Genomic DNA, 9224 nt, shown 5'->3' with positions numbered 1-9224 from the left:
TTGCCTGCAGGGGATCAGCTGCTTTTAAGATGTTATGAGTTTACCTACAAAGATGATGTAAGATCTATGACAGATCCTGGAAGGACTCATGCAATACCAGCATTTATTGGGCATCTGCTACTTAACAGCACTTAAGGTGCAAATGTTCAAAGTAACAAAGTGCTGTAAATTATGCAGCAGACACTTAATGTCATAGAAAGATAGACATGTATTAACTGATTTAAGTGGGCACACAGTGTGAAGTAATCAGAAGAAAAGGGACAATGCACCTCTCCTTCCTTGCTGTGAAATACTATGTTGGATGGCTGCCGGAGAAATACTAAGCACAGGAACTTCTTTTTCGTAAGAAGTTGCCTCATCGGTGGGCTGCCCAGAAACAAAAGGATCCTACCAAAACAGTGTACTGGGATTGTTGGGAAGAGACTGATGGGGAGTCACTCCTCTTGCATTGGAATCAACCCTCTTCTGAGCACCATATCAAGAAATAATCCAGGGTTGTTTGTAGGACCTTCTGTGTAAAAGCACATTGCCTCTAGAGGCAAATGTGTATCTAGAGGCAAAATCCTTCCCCTATTATTCTAGTAGGAATAATAGCAGTGGAATAGAAATCTTTCTCTGAAGCTCTAAGTTAGCAAAACAGGTCTTCAGGGCAAAGCAATATTTGGAATGCAATGGCAAATGAAACAAATGCTATGCTGATAAATAAGAACCTCTGTGGGTTAATTTTAAAAATTTCCTCAGCAGAGGAACAAGAAATAGACTAATAATATTAGCATGCCATTCACTGTGTTTTCATCTACCAGGTCACCTCACAGGACTGTAACACACAACAGCCATTTCAGATGCACAGTGGTACAACCACAGAAATCCCTTAATGTCACGGAAAGACTTGAGGAGTTTGGGATGCAAAGGCTCTGTTTCAAAAGGACAAAATTTCACAAACTGTTCTCTGCATTTTGGCTCAGATAAGCTGTTTTAGAAGATAACAGGGAACATTTAAACATTAGAGATGGAAAGGAAGGTTCCATTCCCAGTTTAGATCCTTTCTACAATCCCAATGGTGGGTTGAGATTACATGCTGTGATGCCTCCTCCTTATTCCTTAGCAGAGCCCACTTGAAAGTTTGCATGCCCAAGGAGCCTGTCCAGAAACAAGTCAGACCTAAACAGACCATGGAGTGCTGTGGCTAAGAGAGTTTTTGCACTTGGACTTCTAGTCTCTGCCCTTTTAGCCTTGTGAGGGCTCCACAGTAAAAAAAGAACAGAAATGTGACAGTTGCCCTTATTTCAGTGTTAATGTTATTCATGCCTTACTATTTTTATCTATCCACAAAGCCAGCTTACGGTTCAGAGCTCAGCTGGGCTACTGCTGAGCTCAGCAGGACTGAGGAGCTGAAGCTGCTGCTCTGAGGAAGAGCCTGCTTCTGCCTTTTGAGCAGCGGGGCAGCAGCCGAGCTACAAACTCAGCAGGAACTGGTCGTTGGAGCCGGTCTGGTCCTTTTCCAGTCAGGAAAAGGCTCCCAGCTCCTAGGTCTTGCTGATTTCTGAGGTCTTCAAAACTCATGCCTCAGTGGCATAGCACAGTGAAGATTGCTGTGCTCTGACATCTGCTCCTCAGGAAAGCAACAACTCTCTTGCCTGCACAGCAGGAGTTTGTATCCCCCTCTGAACTGGGACAAAAAACTGGGTTGCAGCTGCTGCCGTGCAGCTGCCCATCTCTCCCAGCAGTAAATAGTGCTGGCGATGCTCCGGTGATGCTCAGGAAGGGCTGGAGCCCCAGGGTCCCTGGCTTGCGTTGCACAAAGACTGGTGGTAACTTGCAGCTGTGAGAGGCAATGGCCCTTGATGCAGCTCATTCCATCTGGGATCCTGCAGGGTGTCAGCAAGAAAGCTGGCAGCACAGATTGGAGTCTTCTCCTCATCAGAGGCGGCTCTCTGCCCTCCTGGTGATGTGGAGGCAGGGCTTACTGCCACATGACAACATGTATAGGGTACCAGTTTGTATAATTTTCACATTCCTGGAGGAAAAATCTTGCATGGGAAAAAACACCTTTTTTTTTTCTTTCTTTTCTTTTTTTTTTTCACCAAAGACATATTCCCCTTTCTAATTTTGGGGAAAAAAAGTATTGTTTGTTTTGTTTTGTTTTGTTTGTTTGTTTGTTTTTCAAAATACCCTGCTTTTGCTGTGGAATGTACTTGATAAATTGTCTAGTTCATTTTTTTCCATACTCTGACTAAACACTCTTCTCTTATACTGTTCTGCTCTTTGAACCTAGCATACCAAAGCCATGCATGGTGCAGAGGAGTAGGGTTTTCCATCAATGAAAAGTAGACCTATGAAAGAAAAAAGGAGTCTTGTAGGTGGGTGCTCTGGTAAAGCACACCACTGTATTCTTGTTTGCAACAGCAGCGTGGTTCCAAAACAGGTTCTTGCTCCAGCTGCCATTGCTGGCATGTAGAGAGCTGGGAATCATCTGTGATGGTGAAAGAAGAAAGGATTAATTTGTTTAAAAAAAGTGAAGGGATAACATTACATTTTTTGGGTAAGAGTTTTGATTCTTTACCTTTAAGCAAAAGACCCATCCATACAACTCTGGATAACCAAAATTCGCTGTAGTATGGATAATGGTTATGTGTTTGCTCTAAACAAACACATTTTGCCTCCCTGGGAACAGCAAGAGATAGCCAACCTTCTTTAACAGCAGCCTGCCATCTTCGGTAGTTTTGGGTGAGATACAAAGCTATGTGAGATGCCAGCTAAGGAATTCTTATTGTGCCTCTATGCAAAAGTTTGTCAGTATTACTTCAACAGGTAGTTTTAAACAGGAGGAGCACCAAATCTGTATATCTAATTTTTTTTATAGTTGCAAAGAATTGCGCCCTGGGAATATGGATGTGATTTCAGTGTATAGCAAATTCAACACAAACACTACTGTTCTGTGCAAATATGCCCTTTGAGTAGGAACATAATGCACATTTTTAACACTGAGATTAATTGGGTAATGAAACACATTTTCAATAGTAAACCAGTTAATTTCCAGCATTTATTGGCTTTAATCAAGACTGAAAGGTGCCCTGACTTCATCAGGAGTAACAGTCCTGATAGTGAAAGTACTTGGCAAAACAGCATTTGTTTTGTAGTAGGTGGAACTAAATTATGGCTTTGACTCTACAAGACCAATTCTGTCTGAATGAAAAGTAACCCAATTTTTCTTAGTTCACATTGTGTATTTTCACTCTGCAGTTTGTTGTTCCAAAAGCAGGACAGCTTGTTTAAATCTGAAATGATGAGTTTCTCCATCTCTTCTGAATAAAAGGCAGAATGCTGAAATCCACTGGAGTATTCCCATGTGAGCTTAATGCATTGTAAGGTAAACAAAACATGACAAGTAAAATCAGCATAAAATCCTATCAGTCACAAGCAACTAGGATTGCATGAATGCGTGAGACATGAAATATTGAGGGGGTGTCTTTCTTATGGGTGTAGAAAGACCAAAGCTTTAAACTCTCCTAAATAACAATGAAAAATATGGCCTTTTAAACAACAACTACAACAAAAAAGTAAGAAAAAGAAGAGTCTCATTCTTGGCTGCCATATGACTAGGAATACCTAGATCTTGAATAGTTCATTTTTATTGCATGTAGATCCCGCGGGTCAATATGGGCAAAATCACAACAGTATCTGAGTGTAAAAAATAACTGAAAGCATGACTATTTTTATGCAGGTGAAGTGGAGAAAAAGGATTTGCCAGGAGCACACCATCTTACGCTTTGCAGTGTGAGTGGAATGGCTGCTGGCCTGGCATGGAGAAGGTGAGAGGCTTGCCATCTCCTGTGTCTGATTACAGCTCCAGCTCTGAAAAATCCTACTCAGGAGCAAATGCTGATAATTTTGTCTAATGTAAGATACTGCTATGTACTGGTGTATTTAGGCTATGAACCACGTAGATGAGGCAGGAATAGGTCCTTTGATGGACGAACCTTTTGGTGCCCTGATCTCTTGACTTGGCCAGTGGTTGTTGCAGCAATGCACATGTTGAACACTGCTATTTCATTTAATACATGCTCTCAGTAGAACTGTAAAAAAGCTACTGGCAGGCTCATCAGAAAATTCTGATAATTTGGCCTTCTTCAAACTTCACCTTTTCAAAACATCACAGTATTTAGACCAAACATTGACATTTTTCCCAGGATGAGTAAAACATCTTTCCAGCAAAATCTGGCAGAAGAAAAATAAAACTAAGAAAACAGTAGTACTTTGAAAGCACAAAGATTTATTTGTCTTTGAAAGACCATTTTCTAGTAACTCTGATTTTTATTTTATTCAAAGACCCGTAGTATTGACTACTTAAGCAATCAATGCTAATTACAGTAATAATTCCTAGTATTGATTATTCCATCACAAAATGTCAAGCATGGAAATAAATTTTGGAAATAAACCAGTGTGTACTATAGAATATCAAGGTATCAGAAGACTGCTTTGACCTTGGGAAAAAAAAAATTAAATCAGACTTGAGTACTTTAGTGAGAGAAAAAAATAATTAAAGAAACCCAAAACAAAACAAAAACCCAAAACCATCCTTTGAGCTCTACTTCCACATCCATGCTCAAACTTTGCCCAGACTAGTTCTGAGGAAATATATAAATCAAAAAAAAATTGGAAAGGATTACAAGTGTATCTGGTATAAGCAAGGTCTTACAGTTAATTTTGAAGGTACTTTGTTCTGTGCTATTGTCAATAACAGTACATTTTGGTACTCAAAGTCATTTCTAGCAAACTTCCATTTACTGTGGACTGTTTTCATTAAACTAATTTTCAGAATGTGTATGTGTGGTGCAAGGTTCAGCCTGGGCTGGGCTCTGTTTGGATCTGATAACTTTGCAGTAATTCCCAGCATTTCCCATCCAAGTCAAGTTTTCTGAACTTTTGTCCTGTTGGCTGATGCCTCTTTGAGATCTCCCCACTCTCTGGTCTGGGGTAGCAACCGGCAGAGAAGAGGTATCCAACTGTACTGCGTGGGGAGCGGGATGGAGACAGCAGCTGCCCAGAGCACCTGCCAGCAGCTGCACATGAGGTGATGAGGAGGCAGTGAAAGGGTACAACAGCCTACACTCTCCACAAATTTGTATCTGGAGCTGAGCTGATACATTTGCATACTGTCTGAGTGGAGAACAGCTACGAATATTCTTCCCTCATACAGCTGCTGTTTCCAGCAAGATAATTGTGTAGCAACACAGTGAATAACATAAAGAAGTTTTCCGGTGATTGCTGCCCAGCAATGTCTTTCCATGTCTAGCAAGTAGGGAACAAAAAATTAGGTCAAGATCTCATTTTTAATGTTTTAGTTGCTGTTGGCCTCTGTATGAGATAGACCAAGCCAGCCATGCTAAGGCACTATTGAACAGAGACACAGAGAGAAGCTGTGCCAGGCCTGGGTGGGAAGCTGCAGGGCTGCCATATCCTTGTGCAACTGCCAGTGCTCCCACTGCAGCCAGGGCTGCCGAGGGGCCCCAGAGCTCCCCTTGCACAGCCTGTTCATCCATACTTGATACGCTGCATATCCAGCCACCTGGCAATTGTGGCTCTCGATGTCCATCTAGGCTACAGATTATTGCCTTTTGATTATATTGAACATCTATATGCATTTTTAACATTGTCAAGAGATACAGAAAACCATCGTGATGGTACCTGCCATTAATAACTGTCCTCAGTTAATAACTGTCCTTAATAGAAGGATTAGAAATAAATAAAAGAAAGGAGGAATTATATTACTAAACTTTTCATTACACAATTATGATAATTTTTTTTTTCTTCCAAACTTCTGAGGGTGTATTTTGGGCTGCCTAGACTTCTTTGTTTCTGACAAGTCAATCCAAGACAGAAGGCTACTGCTTTTAATACCTAGTGATGTTTTTAACACCTAGTGCTACCTAGCAATATTGATGCTTGTTACGTTTTTAACAAAACCAAACACCTCTGGGTGAGTCAACACTAGTTTTTGGACTGAAGTAGTATTGCTGCTCAGAAATGAATCCCCTGACTGTCTGTAGGTAACATATGTTGGCTATGTTGGCAGAGCAGCTGTGTCACATGAACTCAATTCCTCTTGGAAAAAACTAAACTGGAAGTTTTGCTCCTGCTGCACAGCAAATGGGCACCAATTCCTAGAATAGGGACAGTTGAAGAGTCACAGTTTCTTGTTCTTTTTTTTTGTCCAAAGAGAACATGTTCCTCTTTTAGGCACCGCGTCTCATGCAGAAGGGAGACAAAATGACATTACAATCACAATACATGTAGTTCAGTCAATAAAATACTTAAATTCTTAAATTCAGCAGAACTCGCCTGGAGAATGCACTCTTTGCTATGTGGTCAAGCTGAATTAGCATCTCACATTGAGGACTTTATTAGGGAATATACACAAATGCATACACAAGAAACACATGTATTGCTATTAAATTTCAGTTGTTCTAGAGCAGGACTGAGAGTACGGGTGAGATGAAGGGACTAAGTGAAAAATATTGTGCAGACATACAGAAAGACATGATTCACATCACACATCTTGGGTTTCTACTAATTGTTTGGGCAGTACAAACAACCTGTGTGAGTAAAAGAATCAAAATTATTGCTCACATTAACAATTTTAACTCCTTCACCTTTTCCTTCCAAAAATAAGGTTGTCATTAAAGGGACAGAGCATGTTCATGAGCTGAATGAATTATTTTATTTGCAGCAGCTGTAAATCATGCAAATATTTCTGCATTTCTTGTAAGGTGATATACCCTATTTCAATTTCTTGCTAAAATTCTTAATGATTTCTACTGATTTAAAGTGACCTGTGCTTTTATAATTGAGTATATATTTCCCTTGTATTTAGACAGCTATTAAAAAAGCCCAAAACAACACATCCTTTACCTACTGTCCATTAATTAGGGGAAGAGAAGTGCAAAGAATTGTACATCAGTGCAAATAGTTGTTAACCTATACAAAGAGCACATACCTTTCTGAACTGAAAAAGTGTAAATGCTTTTATTCTGTCTGGAAACAATTTCCTCTCTTCTTTCAAGTCAGTAGGAGGCTATTTGTAGGTGGTTACGCTGAAAAACGGAAGGTGAGGTGAGGGTAGTGTTGGGCTGGCCTTGCTCCTTTGGCAAAGCCCAGCAGTGCAAAGGTCTTCCTTCTGAGACACATTCACCTTGTCTTTAGCAAATCTGTATTCCCCAGGATGAATTGCTGCCCATTTTGATTTTTTAAGTGGGCAAGAATTAGCAACTTGAGAGATGTTAAAACCCACACTTCAAGGGGAAGTGAAACAAGGTCTGTATAAAATAACATTAAATCCTACCGACCAGTGTAAACTCACTGATACATTCTGCGATATTTGAAATATGGCTAAAATTTCATTGCAGCATGCTGACAAACACAAGTGAAATGAAAGGTTCACTGCTTCCAACCATGAAGCAGTCTCGGTTTCCTGGATGTGTCCTGGCTTAATATGAGATTAGCCTCCAGGTCTGATCTTTGCCCTTGCTCTAGAAATCAGTAATCTGGCTGATTATTGATATTGACAATTCGCTTATAAATACGGCCATAGTTATTCCTTCTGAAAGTTTAAATGGTGTGCCCTAGTGAACTGTGGTTCACCTGAGCGATGCCAGTCTGGGAATGGGGTTGTGCTTCAACCTCTCTGAGCTTCCTAACTGTGCATTGAAGGCAGTGCATAGATGCCTCAGTGCTGCAGGCAGGCAGCTCCCCCTCCCGCCCCCCCGTGGGAACCCTTTAAGCCCCTGGCCTCAGCTGTGACCCGGTTGGGTCTAGGGAGACTCGAGCATTTCTCTGCCCTGCAGGGAGATGGGCATTGCCTGGCACCCTCCTCTTTGAATGCACCGTCAGTTGCACCCAGGCTGAAATGGGGGCTCTCTGTGCCCAGCTGCAATAGCCAGTGGCCCAGGCTCCCTTGCCAGCAGGCCTCTTAGTCTGAATATTTTTTTTAAATAAAGGAATTAGTTAGCAAACCCCAGTCAGTGTGCCAGTGGACGCAGGACACTCTAATTCTGCTCTCAAGCTTCAGTCACTTGTGCACATCCGGATTTTAAAAACTTCCTGCCCTTCTTTTTTTTTTTTTTTTTTTTAAAATCATATCATGCATTGTCATAGAGCACTACAAACAATTTTTTCGTCCCGTGAATGGCACGAGGAGGGGGCGGCGGTGCTGCTTGACGGGGGCACAGCGCGGAGTCGCCCCTGCTCCCTGCCTGCTCCAGAGTCAGGAGCAGACATATGCTGCTGAAGTAATAGGGAATCTGGGCAGTGAATCAAAGCCGAGGCCGCCCCCAGAACAAACACCCCCTGCCGCTCCGGCCGTGGCTGCGCCCGCCCCCTCGGGAGCGCCCGGCGCCCGGCAGGGGGCGCCCTTGCCCCGCGGCTGGGCCGGGCCGGGCCGGGTCGGGTCGGGGGGTCTTCCCCGACGGGGTGGGCGCCGAGCTCGGTGAGACCCCCGCCTCTGCTTTTTGGGGTGGGGGATAAACCGCGCCAGCTCGCCCGGCTCAGGTGTTTCCCCGTGAGGAGCGGAACACTCCCCCATATCCCCAGCTCAGTCTCAAGGCAGGAGATTATGGAGGGGGGCACTAAAATTGGAGGGGAGGAGGCAGTAAAACCCGTCGGGGTCTGTCGCTCCCCCACCTCCCCCCTGCTTTGGTGAGGTGCTTGGTTGAGGAGGCCGCGCATCACATCTCTGTGCACCTCCATTTGCTTTCCAGCCGCGCGTCACAAAGCTGCGAGCAGTGACGCAACGCCGTCCTGTCCCCCCCATCCTCCCCCATCCCTCTCCCCATCCCTGCATCTCTCCGCGCAATCCGCTGTCTACACTGCGGTGGCGGGCCCCGGGGTCCCCGGGTGCTGCTGCGTGCGGGTTGTACGTGTGTGTGTGTGCGCGCGAGAGCTTAGCCTCTTTCAAATGGAATCTATATGTTTTAGATAGTATCTGTCTGTATTGTAAGAAATAACTACATGTATAAAGTATCTATACGTATTTTAAATAGTATCTATATGTATCTGTATGCATTAAAGGGGTGAAAAAGAAACAGTTACATCCGTTGTTATTCAAAAGAAAACGTAACTGAAACAAACTATATATGAATGTTTATATAATATGCATGTCTTAAACGTTATTTTTCCCGTTCCGCAGTTACCCAAGTATACTCTATAGGCAGGATGCTCTCCTGGAA

The 9224-nt window shown here is 43.0% G+C and overlaps 1 long non-coding RNA gene across 1 annotated transcript; it reads right to left on the bottom strand.

Moving 5' to 3' along the window:
- Positions 1-2125: 2125 nt before the first annotated feature.
- Positions 2126-7034, bottom strand: LOC114059413. The gene is made up of 2 exons (XR_003571657.1): positions 6998-7034; positions 2126-2473 (listed from the first exon to the last, which is right to left on the bottom strand). It is a non-coding gene; the product is annotated as an uncharacterized LOC114059413 (long non-coding RNA).
- Between the last annotated feature and the right edge of the window lie 2190 nt (positions 7035-9224).

This window comes from Empidonax traillii, unplaced genomic scaffold (genome assembly GCF_003031625.1).
Source record: "Empidonax traillii isolate 1590-97213 ecotype Southwest subspecies unplaced genomic scaffold, ASM303162v1 scaffold222:size850627, whole genome shotgun sequence".
NCBI classification, from domain to species: Eukaryota; Metazoa; Chordata; class Aves; order Passeriformes; family Tyrannidae; genus Empidonax; species Empidonax traillii.
The sequence above is the reverse complement of the archived record's forward strand: the minus strand, read 5'-3'. Positions and strand labels throughout refer to the sequence as shown.